Source organism: Nannospalax galili, unplaced genomic scaffold (genome assembly GCF_000622305.1).
Source record: "Nannospalax galili isolate Female #2095 unplaced genomic scaffold, S.galili_v1.0 scaffold475, whole genome shotgun sequence".
Classification (NCBI taxonomy): domain Eukaryota; kingdom Metazoa; phylum Chordata; class Mammalia; order Rodentia; family Spalacidae; genus Nannospalax; species Nannospalax galili.
This window is the reverse complement of record NW_008339435.1, coordinates 2,292,378-2,306,473: the sequence shown is the minus strand read 5'-3', so window position 1 is coordinate 2,306,473 and position 14,096 is coordinate 2,292,378. Positions and strand designations below refer to the sequence as shown.

General features: G+C 37.5%; 1 protein-coding gene and 1 non-coding gene across 4 annotated transcripts in view; both read right to left on the bottom strand.

The window, feature by feature from the left end:
• Magi3 (membrane associated guanylate kinase, WW and PDZ domain containing 3) overlaps window positions 1-14,096 on the bottom strand; it is a 271,037-nt gene that overhangs the window by 174,640 nt on the left and 82,301 nt on the right. The window lies entirely within an intron of this gene.
• Trnae-cuc lies at window positions 6,714-6,785 on the bottom strand. Its single transcript has one exon. It is a non-coding gene; the product is annotated as a tRNA-Glu (tRNA).

The window sequence follows — 14,096 nt, the reverse complement described above, 5'->3', positions numbered from 1 at the left end:
TTCAAGTTCTACTGGCTTTATCACCAACATATGCCCTGTCTCACTTGTCATCATCTGGACACAAGCCACCACCTGGTCTTTCTACTTGCACTTTTGCCTTCCTCTTGTCAATCTTCCATACAGATCATAAACATTTTACTTTGGAAAACAAAAGCAACAAAACACCACAAACTATCTAAACGTTTGCCATCACATTTTAAACAATTCAAACTCCTTTCTACAGCCACAAGCTTCAAGTGATCTGGCCCCTGGCCAATTTGCCAATGTTATCACTTCCTCATAGTTTTTGGCACACTGATCTCTTTTCTATCCTGGAGCATACCAAGTTTATTACTACCACCATATAGTTCTTCCTGCTAGCAATGTCCTGTTAGCAGGTCCTCTTAAAACTTCCTCCTTATCATCCCTTAAGTCTCTGCAAATGTGACCTCTTCGGTGAAGGCTTTTGTGACTTTTTCTTCTTGTAGGAATGACTTCCAATATGGACAGAATCTGAACTAATGACTTTCGCACAACCTTGCACCAAAAAGTTACTGTTTATAATGCAAACAAGCTCACTGAACTATGCCCTCTTGTGACCTGGGCACCTGACCTTGAGCCTCAGAACTCCACTTGGCCCTTCACTTAAGACAGTGAAAAAATATGGCCACACTTGAATTAGCATATCAAAGTGCTGGAAGCAGCATATTCATATCCTCATTAAAGACAGTGAGAATAACTGAGGAATATGCTTGAGATTATGTAGGAGATGTTTAGGGCTAGGGATCAAAGGGCAAGATTCTCTCAAAAGGGTGGATCCAAGCTTGTGGTTCTCCAACTGATGCTGGTTATGCTGTTTGAATAAAAATGAGTGAAGTGGGCTCTGGAGCAAAGTTTCTTGAGAGATTTGAAGGAACAAACTCAGAGTTCAGACTCACTCTTAAAATTAAGGCTACAAGTCAGGCTGATTCTTCATTAAGGTACAACTATAATGTGGCTTAGTAATGCCACACTTTCTAAACAGTTCTTCCATACTCCATGTTAACTGTACTCATCCAATCTGCTTTCTCCATATTCATCAATATTATTTAATGATGATTAAATTTATCTTCTTTATGTACATTAGGCATACTTCACTGTCTTTTTGCTCCCTCTGTAATTAAACTCCCCAGCCCATACTAGAGATTGAACCTAGTTAGGGTCTCACACATGCTAGGCATATACTCTACCATTAAGCTATATCCCTAGCCATTAAAAAAAAATTTTTTTTTTGGACACAGGGTCTTATTACACTGCCCAGGCTGGCCTCAAACTTGCAATCTTCCTGCTACAATTCCCAAGCAGCTGGGATTACATAGGCCTTTGCAACCAGGCCAGGCTGCAATGTAATCTTCTTAAGGATAGAAACTATCTTGTTCAATACTATATTTCTACAACTGAGAACAAGGCTAGGAAATGAATAGGTACTCAATAAATATTTGCTATTTAATTGACAGAAGGGGATCCATAAAAACTACTACAAATTCCCTGCTGAGGACAAAACTAGAAGTACTAATAGGCAGCACATGATCTCCAAGTCCACAATTAACAGTTTTGCTTACTAAAAAAGGAATAGAAATCTCTGCATATGAAATCAATTGTCAGATAACCTCAGATTCAAATGTCAGCATTAATATGCTTAATCTGTAAGAATCATATAGAAAACTGATGATGTGTTTTAAAAAGGGAGAATGGGGGCTGGAGAGAAGGCTCAGTAGTTAAGAACACTGGCTGTTCTTGCAGAAGACCTGGGTTTGAATCTCAGCACCCACACAGCAGTTAACAACTGTCCATAACTCCAGTTCCAGGGGATCCAACAGCCTCTTCTGTCTTTCATGGGCATTGCATGACACGGGTGCACTTAACATGCAGGCAATACACGCATATGCATTAAATAAAAATTAAAAAATAAAAATTAAATTAAAAAGGGAGAATGATGTCTTTACCCTCCTCCAAATCCCTTTCCAAAAAGAAAAGGCTGCTTATAAACATCAAATAAAAAGCTGCCAAATTTTTATCTCTTTCAACATCCATACTGGTTTAGTTCCAATGAAAAGAAAAACTATGACTCAGAACAATGGAGAAGCTGGTTAGGCAAATCTTTCTCTTCCCTTGATCCATGACTGCATACCACCCAGCCACCTTTCAGCAAACACAACTCAATAAATGTAAGGGAGTTTGGAAAGCCGTAAGATGAATTAGCTCAACAACATCTGTACTTAAAAACATCCAACAACAAAAAAATCTATAGTTGTGTTCTATTGATTGTGAATGAGTGTTAACATCATTTTTTTAAAAAATTCTCAACAGGTTAGCTATTACAAATATCTAAGTATCTTTTCTTTAACTTTTTAAAAAAAAATTTTTATTTTATGTGTATTGCCTGCATGTAGGTAAGTGCACCTGTGTCGTGCAATGCCCACGGTAGACAGAAGAGGTTGTCAGATCCCCTGGGACTGGAGTTACGGACAGTTGTTAGCTGCCATGTGGGTGCTGGGGTTTGAACCCGGGTCTTCTGCAAGAACAACCAGTGTTCTTAACCACTGAGCCATCTCTCCAGCCCCATATCTAAGTATCTTAACTAAGACATTTCTTCTTTGAAATTTTTGATGGAAATGCAATATAAAACAGTAATTGTATAAAGGAAGTTTTTAAAACGTTTAACCAACAGCTATCAAGAACAACAGTACTTGATGCTTTCTAAAATTAGTGAAACAGTAGCTAATAGAATAAAAAGCCTAGCTTCAACCATAAAAATACAGATAGATGAAACTTATCTTTAATCCCACTTAATAAAAAAAAAAATCTCTGCAGTTTAGATGAAAGCATTATGCTTTTTTCTTCCTTGATTTTCAGTAATAGTCCTGTTTAGTAATACAGGACTCAGAGGAACAAGAACTGTGTCACCTGCATTTTTTAATGCCATTAAAAATGTTTAAACTAGCCGGGTGTGGTGGTGCACGCCTGTAGTCCCAGCACTTGGGAGGCAGAGGCAGGCGCATCTCTGTGAGTTCAAGGCCAGCCTGGTCTACATAGTGAGTTCCAGGGCAGCTGGGGCTATAGGGAGACCCTGCTTCAAAAAGACAAAAAAAAAAAAAAAAAAAAAAAAAAAGAAAAAGAAAAAAAGTTTAAACCTACCTATTTACAAAGAAAACACATTACTTCCTAGAAAATACAGCACGATTTCTTACTTTCTCTTCTGACATAATTTGAAACCAGTTTCTGGGGCATAAGCTCCATTGAATTCCTTCACTAATGCACAAAAGAAAGTGTGCCCGGATGCTTACTCTGGTTACACCCTGACCATTCCTGGTCACTGGAAACTGTTCCTTCCCAACCCAGCTGCTGGGATAAACTGAGGCCTCTGAATTGTTACCACTCTTTTCCTTCCTAGTGAAACTCTGGCTTCCAAAGCTATAGAACTTTTTACTTTTTATTTTATGTGTATGCGTGCTTTTGCCTGCATGTATGTAGGCGCACCACAAGCATGCAGTGCCCACGAAGGTCAGAAAAGGGTGCTGGATCCCCTGGAACTGGAGTTACTAATGGTTGTGAGCTGCCATGTGGGTGGTACTCGGGAACTGAATTCAGGTCCTTTGCAAGTACAGCCAGTGCTCTTAACCCTAGTCCATCTTTCCGGTCACTAGGATTTTTTTTTTTTTAATAAACACCAAAGGAACAAAAAATACTAATATCTCCACTTATTGAGAGGAACAATGGAAAAATCTCTCTCAGCATCTTACAATCACAAACAGTTCAAGTTACAAGGCTGTTACAGATGTTAAAAACAAAAATGATCTTTAAAAGATCATTCTACCTACCTCATTTATAAACAAGGAAACAGAACTAGTGCATATCAGATTGATTCTCCATTTTATCACTTCAATAAATACCTTATTTTGGATGAAGATTATCCGCTACACAAGGCACAGAATGGCAGCTTTATAATTATTCTTTTCAGGTTTCAGTCGGGCATGAGGGCACACACCTTTAATCCCAGCACTTGGGAGGCAGAAGCAGGCGGATCTCTGTGAGCTTGAGGCCAGCCTGGTCCACATAGTGAGTTCTAGGCCAGCTGGGGCTACAGAGACAAAAAAAAAAAAAAAAAAAAAAAAGAAAGAAAGAAAATTTGTTTTAAAAGGTTATCTCTTCTATCTCGTAAGTTTGATTTTGAGTTTCATTTACATAAAGTACAAGTCAAAGTATTTCATTCATCCTGCACATACATGTTGAACATTTATGTATAAGACATTATGAAATAGATGAGTTGGGAGGAGGTATAAAATTTCTTTCCCACATTGCACTTATATACTAGTGAGAGAAAAAGACAACACACAAATAACATAGTAAGTAAAACATAGTAGGTTGGCTGGCGGTAAGTACAGTGAAGAAAAAGCAAGAAAGGACATGGTGTATGGTGGAACCAGGTAGTGACATTAACAAAGACAGGGCTTGTGGCTGGAGAGATAGCTCAGTAGTTAAAAACACTGGTTGTTCTTGCAGAAGACCCAGGTTCAAATCCCAGCACCTACATGGCAGCTAAGAACTGTCCATAACTCCAGTCCCAGGGGGATCTGGCAGCCTCTTCTGACCTCCATGGACATTGCATGACACAGGTACACTTACCTACATGCAGGCAACACATGCATACACATAAAAATAATAATTTTTTATTTATTTATTTATTTTTTGTCTTTTTTTTTTTGAGACAGGGTCTCCTTGTAGCCCCAGCTGTCCTGGAACTCACTATGTAGACCAGGCTGGCTTTGAACTCACAAAGATCCGCCTGCCTCTGCCTCCCAAGTGCTGGGATTAAAGGCGTGCGCCACCACACCCGGCTAAAAATAATAATTTTTTAAGTTAAAAAAAAAAAGATAGGGCTGGAGAGATGGCTCGGCGGTTAAGAACACTGACTGTTCTTGCAGAAGACCCAGGTTCAAATCCCAGCACCCACACGGCGGCTAACAACTGTCCGTAACTCCAGTTCCAGGGGATTACACAACATGGGTGCACTTACCTACATGCAAGCAATACACGCATACACACAAAATAAAAATAATAAAATATATTTTAAAAAAGATAATCAAGGAATGGCTTCCTGAGAAGGTAACATGTAGGAAATATATGGAGGTAATGGAACAAACCATGTAGCTATCCAGAGGAAAGTAATGAAGTTAAAGACTCTGAAAAAGGGCCAATCTGGCATGTTCAGGGGAAGGCAAGGACGGTAATACAGCTGCAAGGCACGATGGGATGGACAGCAGTAGGAAATTGAGCAGAGGGCCTTTCTAACTAGATCTGGTAAGTAACTAGAGGCCATTGTAACGACTTTTACCTTAAGTTGGACATCAAATAAGATGTTGAGCAGAAGACTGTATTGATAAACTGAAGGCAGACAAAGTACCCTCCCAAGACCAATTAAAAGGCTTGAACAATTATCCAAATAGAAGATAACAGTGAGTGAACCTAGTAGAATGACACTGGAAGTAAGTAGTCACTAGATTCTGGATACATTCTAAAAGTACAGCTCACAGGATATGCTGACAAACCAAAGTGGTAGATAAGACACAGACAACTAACACAATAGAAACATATTAAACAGCAATTATTCAAAGAGTTTTAACAGATGTATGAAACTACTGCTATAATCACTTTTCACCCTAGAAAATTGTCTCGTGGCCTTTTTCATGTCCTCAGGTAAGCATTAATATGCTGTTCTGTCATTACCAATTTGTTTGAAGTTTCTAGACTTTTATATACGTGAAAACTCACAGTAAGAAGTTTGTAGTCATTGACATCTTTTATTTGGCATAATGATTTGAGATGTAGTTACATTGTTCATGTATCTGTGGGTCTTCCCTTTTATTGACAAGTCATGGTATATGCCATAAATAGATACCACTTACTTTTAACCCATTCACACGTTAACTGGCATTGCTTCCAGTATGAGATATTATGGTAAAGCTGATATGAACAGTTATGAACAAGTCTTTAAGTGAACATGTTTTTACTCCTTTTTAGTAAAACTAGGAATCAAATGGCTAAACTGTCTCATTTGGTATACTCAGCCTTTTTTTCACTTTATTTATTATTTTTATGTGTGTATTGCCTGCGTGTAGGTAAGTGCACTCATGTCATGCAATGCCTGCAGAGAACAGAAGACGTTGTTGGATCCCCTGGAACTGGAGTTACGGACAGTTATTAGCTACCATGTGGGTGCTTGGATTCGAACCTGGGTCTTCTGCAAGAACAACCAGTGTTTTTAACCACTTAGCCATCTCTCCAGCCCCACTCTTAGCCTTTTAAAAAAGTGTTGTTATTTTTATTTTATGTGTATGAGTGTTTTGCCTGTATGTAAGTACACCATATGTGTACAGTGTCCACAGAGGCAGGAAGAGGGTGTTGGATCCCCTGGAACTGGAGTTAGCCGACATATAAGTGCTGGGAATTGAACCTGGGTCCTCTGGAAGAACAGCAAGTATTCTTAACTGCTGCCATCTTTCTGGTCCCCAACCTTAGCTTTTTTTTTTTTTTTTTTTGGGTTTTTTTGAGCCAGGGTCTTCCTGTAGCCCCAGCTGTCCTGGAACTCACTATGTAGGCCATGCTGGCCTTGAACTCACAGAGATCGGCCTGCCTCTGCCTCCTGAGTGCTGGGATTAAAGGTGTGCGCCACTACACCCGGCCAGAAGAGAGGTTTCCCTGACCGGGAATCGAACCCAGGCCGTGGCAGTGAGAGCGCTGAATCCTAACCACTAGACCACCAGGGAGTGTCCCCAACCTTAGATTTTTAAAAGAAGGTGCAAATAGTTTTCTAAGACAGTTTGTTGTCAAAGTTTGGTATCATTGTATATTTACTCTTCAGACATTCTGGTATATGGAGAAGCTAGCATCTCCTTGTGGTTTTTGTTATTTGCTTGTTGATTAATAATATCAATATTTTCATAATTATCAATTATCTGCCATTTGTATATCTTTTGTTTTATGACTCTAATTGTTTGACTTTTAAGTTTCTTTGCCTGTTACTAATTTTTACAGACAATGAAATCTCTTTCTCATCTTATTTAAATGTTTGTCTATTCATTAGAAGTATACTGCTCAAATTGTTGCCTTATAAAGCATGGTATTTGATAATGTTATAGCTTCCTAATTATCATTCACTGAAAATCTTGTCTTAGTTTTCAATCATGTTTATGCTTCTAAATAAGAATAAAATTTCTGGTCAAATTTCAAAAGAAGTATTTTTGGCACACTGAATCCATAAAGTGATTATGAAACATTTACATCTTTATTCTTTGATCTCATTCAGGAACAGGGTATGAGTTACTTAAATTTTCTCTTCTACCTTTGTAATTTTATAATTTTCTTCATTTACTTGCAAAATTTTTTCATTGTTTCCTGATGATATCATAAACAAAGCATTTTCATTATGTCTGTTAATTTACTGTGCTATTAAAAAAATCAACTTTATTTTTCATTTAACCTCTTTCATATTTTTCCTAACTATCCTAATAATTCTCATATTTCTACATTTTTGTTGGTTTCTGGATATAACTAGTCTACCTGCAAATAATGGGAACTATATCTCCATTTTTCTAAAAGTTCTACTAATTTCTGTTATGTTTTATTGCACTATCCAAAACTTGCTTCTCCCCACTCCCCCTAAGTCACAATCGAAAAAAGAAAAAAGAAAAATTAAAGGGCAACTAATATGTGTTTATTCAATTATATTTTCACAGAAATAGGCTTACTATTTCATCATATAGCATGATATTAGGTGGTTTGAATTTTTTTAACTAAAGAAGTTTTAGAGCCCAGTATGGTGGCACACACCTTTTATCCCAGCACTTAGGAGGCAGAGGCAGGTGGATCTCTGTGAATTCAAGGCCAGCCTGGTCTACATAGGGAGTTTCAGGCCAGCTGAGGCTACTGGGAGACCCTGCCTCAAAAAGAAACCCCCACTAAAAAAAAAAAAAAAAAGAAGTCTTCACAGAGATAGGAGGAAGGGAAATAAGAGAGGGCTATAGGAAAATGTAACCAGAATGCATTATATAAATGTATGAAACTGACAAAGAATTCCTTGAATTCTTACTATTCAAGACTTAATAAAGAATGACTAAGTTTCATCAAACTTTTTTTTATTAAGATGACCATTTTTTTTGTTTCGTTGACCTAGTATCTACCTATATCAATGATTAGATTCTGATTGTATCATTTCATTCTTCTAAATCCCACTGAATCCCATTTGTTAAATTTTTATATTGGCTTTTTTCCATCCATATTCATGAGTAAAGAAGGTCTGTGCTACTACTTTTGATTTCTGTCAAATTTACGATTGGAAAAAATGAACTGGATAATTTTCCATATTTATATAGGTACATTATTTCACAGTTTAACATAGAAAGTTCTTTCTTAGACTACTTAAAATAGATCCATAAAACCATTTTTTTATTTTTGAAAAACTGTTTGCAAGTCTCATAATTTTTTTAAAAAGTGAAATATTTATCTGATTATACAGATATGTCATCACTAAGCAAGTATTTGCAGAGTTCCTCTACGGGTTAGGCGCCAGAGATCCAAGGGGGAAACAAATGAACCAATTCAAAGAGAGTGTTGTTTCATTTGGAAGACACATGACTAACCATTTGAAATCATTGTTAATGATGTGTTACAAGTATAAGAAGCTGGGGGCTGGAGAGATGGCTCAGCAGTTAAAGAGGCCTGGCTGTTCTTTCAGAGGACCTGTGTTCAGTTCCCAGCACCCACCTGGAGACTAACAACTGTCAGTAACTCCAGTTCCAGGGGATCCAACACCCTCTTCTGGTCTTTGCAGGCATTGCATGGCACAGATGCACTTACATACTTGCAGGTAAACACTCATACACAAAATAAAAATGAATATATGTATATATTTTTAAGTGTAAGGAGCTATGAGGATATATGGCACAGAGTCCCAAACATACTCTATAATGATCAATCAAGGGTTTTCCCATGAACAAGAAAATTCAGTTAAAAATCTAAATAGAAGTTAGATATTCAAAACAGGGGCACAACATTTGGGGAGAGCATAAGCTATGCAAAGGTCCTAGCGTGAAAGAGAACAGTGTTTTTTAGAGGAACAAAAAAATCAGTATGAGGGAAGGGGCTAGAGGGGAAAGAGTCCCCAAGTAGGAGGTGAGAAGTCACATAGGATTTAATGGCAAGTTGAATGCTTGTAATCATTATCTTAAGAACAATGGGAAGCTATTTAAGAGGAAATTTCAAAGGAGTGGTAAAATCAGATTCTTCTACTTTTATAGTGAGTTCTTATATTTGTTGAGAAATTTTATATTTCATCAAAATCTTATTGTCCAAAATTTTGCAAAACAGTCTTTTATTTCTTTGTTTTTGAGACAGGGTCTCCTGTAGCCCCAACTGGCCTGGAATGCCCTATGCAGACCAAGCTGGCCTCTACCTGCCTCTGCCTCCTGAGCACTGGGATTAAGGGCAAAAGGGGTGCACCACCACACTCTGCCCTGTTCAGGGTTTTTTATTTGTTTGGTTGGTTTTTTTTTTTTTTTTTTTTTTTTTTTGGTCTTTTTGAGACAGGGTCTACCTGCAGCCCCCAGCTGTCCTGGAACTGACTATGTAGACCAGGCTGGCCTTGAATTCACAGAGATCTAGCTGCCTCTGCCTCCCAGTGCTGGGATTAAAGGCGTGCGCCACCATGCCGCCCTTGTGTTCGGTTTTTAAAACCATTTTCCCTTCTTTTTTACAATTAGAGAATTATAAGTTCCTGTATTTTTATTGATATTTTCACAAAATCTATTCTCATTCTCTGCCTACCACATTTCTGTTCTGTAACTTAGCCACTTCTGTCGTTATGTCCTTTCTTCAGTTTAGTTTTGATTTACACCTTCACTCAGTGTTTACCTTTTCATGAACTAGAGGTTAAAAAGTCCAGAACTGTGATGGCCATTTTGGTCCACACACTAATTCTTCACTCTATCTTCCCTGATTTTCCCACCTCTTGTTTATATTCTATACCCATTCTCCATTGTTACATATCTCAGATTCAATTTTCAAAGCATATTTTTAACATCTTCCCTATTTTTCTTTTTCAAGTTTGGGAAAGATAATGATGTTTATCATTCATTACTATGTACTAGGCACTGTGGTAAGAACTTTGCATGAACTCTTTTAATTCCCATAGAAATTCTCTGAAATACTAATCCCTATTTTATAATGAGGCAACTGAGACAAGGGAGGTTAGGTAACTTACCCAAGGTCACAAAGCTACTCCCACTTACTAATTTACTGACATACTGCTATCCTAACAGACCAATTTTGGTAATTATGGAAATATTTGAAAACAAAGTAATACATACTGGTTTTAGAATATAATAATATACAGAATACATCAACATTATATTATGTTTCTATGTGTCATTTCTTTTCCTTCTTCTTGCTATGCTGTGGACATTAAGTGGAATGCTAGTATTTCCCACAAGGGAAAACAATTGGGGAGAGTACAGTGGTTAAGTGCATAGGCTCTGAAATCAGATTGCCTGCTGCTCTCTTCTTGTATTAATGTATATATTTAGCTTCTTAAAAACTTGCCCCACCAAATACTGTTGTAAAGGGCTTAACCAGAAGGGCCTATCACAGCTAATATTCCCTAAAGAAAAATAAGCATCAGTTAACTCAAACAGCTGACACTCCCAAATAGGCTCAATCTACCCTGTATTTATGAGCTTGCTCTACATTTCCTCTTTAAAACATACTGTAGTCCACAGCAAGCTAAATGCTTAAATGGAGCAAAAATTATTCCATTCACAGTATGTTTCACTTTATTTTGCTATGCTAAAATACATGCTTGTCTCCAATCTCAGTCTGTGATTATATGATTTAGTATTTAATTAAATATTGTGAAATGAGAGTTCAAAAAAGGGTGTCTATGAAAACAAAGATAAATGTTTTGAGAAAACATTGAAGGCTTTGGAAAGGTAAATCTCTAAAAATTGGAAAAGAGCATTTATTTTTTAAAAATCTGAAAAATCAAGTAGGATTCCATCCTTAGTTTACTTTGTAAATGTCAAAGTTCTTTATAGAAACTGGAATTGAAAAGGAACATTCATTATAGATTCTTTTATGCAAAAAAGATGACAGCACTTCATAGTATATACAATATATGATTTAAACTAAAACGCTCACGGTATGCATCCTAGTTTCATTTCTGTTGTTGTGTTAACACCCCAACAAACCAAAAGCAACTTAGAGGAGGGAAGGGTTTATTCAGCTTACAATTCCAGATTATAGGCCATCATTGAGGGAAGTCAAGACAGGAAACCAAGGCAAGAACTTGAAGGCAGGCAGGTTTGCTTGCTATTCACACTGCATTAATTCCAACCACGGAACTCACTTCACAGCCAGGGAAGTACAGCAGGACGCATGGAGGATGCTGGCTGCTGGCTCACACAGCTTATGCTTAGCTAGCTTTCTTATACAGCCCCAGACCACCTGCCCAGGAAATGCTGCTGACTACGGTGGGCTAGGCCCTCCATCAATTAACAATCAAAACAATCCCCACAGACAAGCTCACAGGCCAAAGTGACCTAGGTAATTCTTCATCTGAGACTCTCAAATGTCTCCAGGTTGTGTCAAATTGACAGTTAAAGCTAACCAGGAGAGTATGTATATATCTTTAAAAAAAATTTTTTTCTACCTTACCTAACATGTTTTCATTTAATTATTGACTCCTCCCACCTCCTCCCCTTCTCCCCTCTTCTCTCCCCTCTCTTTTCTCCCTCCCCTTTCTCCTCCCTCTTCCTTCTTGCCTCCTTCTCCTCCTTCCTTCCTCCCTCCCTCCTTCCTTCTTTTCTCTCTGCTCCTCCTCTGTCCTTTTAAAGCAAAAAATAGTCTTATCTGTATTTCTGCGCTCATAATACTTCAGAATCCCTAGTAGGAGCTATGGAAGTAATCACTGTCCTCATGTGCTTAACCACTTAGGGACTACCAATGGAAGGTGAGTGGACACAGAGGGGGGAAGTACAGAAATACTGCCATGGCAATTAGGATCAAGTTTATTTCTACTACATGTTTACTTTCTCTGTATAAAACAAATACAAGTTGCCGAGTGTGGTGGCGCAAGCCGTTAATCTCAGCACTCAGGAGGCAGAAGCAGGAGAATCTATGAGTTCAAGGCCAGTCTATATGGCGAGTTCCAGGCCTGCTAGGACTTCAGGGAGATCCTGTCTCAAAAAGACCAAAAAAAAAAAAAAAAAACCCAAAACAAAAACAAGTACAAAAATAGAGAAGAAAATGCTCAAGAATAAGAAATTCCCCACAATCCCAGAAAAGAGAGAAGAAACTATTAATTGCTGGGATTATTTTCTACTTTTCATGCTTTATTCCCCAAGGTTATAGGCCTACATTACCATACAGCCCACTTACAACTCCAAAAAACCCTCCTTGATGTCTATTTCTTTATGGGGAACAAAAAAAATCTCAAGTATAACCCTGTTCCAGCAATGATCTTCACTGAAATTTTTCAGGAACACTCAATAGCTAAAACTGAATCTTACAGGGCATCACAAATTAAAAGGGTGATATAATTGCATATGGAGGGATTAAATATATATAAACTGCATAATTTTAAACACTTTAAAATCATGTCTATTTTCTTCAACAAAAATGGAAATTACCAAAACTAATCCAAGAAAAGAATATCTGAAGAAACCCAACTATATATACTCTTGAAGCATACCTTTGAAGTCATTTACAGCAAGATCATTTTCAGAGACTAAAGATTAGTATGCATGTAACCCTTATAGAAAATTTGTCATTTCTTCCAACAAATTAACATAATCCTAATAAAACCTGGCAAGGAAAAGGCTCTTCTAATACAAATAGCCTTATTTCAAATATGTAGAAATGCTATAGATTTTGTTTTAAGAAGTACCAGTATACTGAATGCTGGTATTGAATCTACTGAATATTTTTCATTTGCAATAAGGTTGAATTTCCAAGACTGGATATGTTCTAAGCCTTTCCAATGGTTTAGAAATTTTAAACCCATAATGTTACAATGATGGAAAAATATAGAACCAACCCCCAATGTTCTATGTGTATTAATCTGTGGGTTTTTAAGTTTTATTTTTATTTTATGTATATTCATATATTGTCCACATGTATATAAATGCACCCATGTTATTCAATACCCAGGAAGGACAGAAGAAGGCGTCGAATCCCATGGAACTGGAATTATGTACGGTTGTTAGCTGCCATGTGGGTGCTGGAATTTGAACCTGAGTACACACCATAAATGCACTGAAACACAAAGGATTTATTTCCTGACTGAATGAGGGAACTTACAAGTCCTGTATTATCTGCTACTACAGGTGTCATCTGATTACTCATTAAGATCAGCACCTTCCCACCCTCTTTGTTTGGACTAACCATCTATGCTGTATCTCTAACATTTATTATCTCTAGCATACCATATTATTGATGCCTTTTTCTTTCATACAATGAATGCAACATTTTTAAAAACTGCATTTTGATCATAAACAAGAAATTAGGTTAACTATGTGAAGAAAAAGCACTACTGTCATATCACAGTAAAAAGCCATGATACTAGCTTACAGAACATCATCCCTACTAACAGACAAGGTAAAAGTAAATGTGTGAATGTCTGTCTGTCTGTGTACTGTCATGCATATATTGTCAATTACAACTTTTCCTACCCAGTATTTTTTATTATATCTATTTGCGTGCGCACACACACACACACACACACACACACACACACACACATATACACACATCAGGGTGAGCAATTGCCACAGCTTATACGTGGAGGTCAAAAGATAATCCACGGTTGTCAGATCTCTCCTTCCACCATGTGGGTGGTGCAGATCAAACCTCGGGTTATCAGGCTTGGTAGCAAGTGGCTTTATTTGCTGAACCATCTTGTTGGTCCTCTAATATTTAAAATATTTAAAAGATGGGGGCTGGAGAAATGGCTCAGCGGTTAAGAACACTGGTTGTTCTTGAAGAAGACCTGGGTTTGAATCCCAGCACCCACATGACACCTAACAACT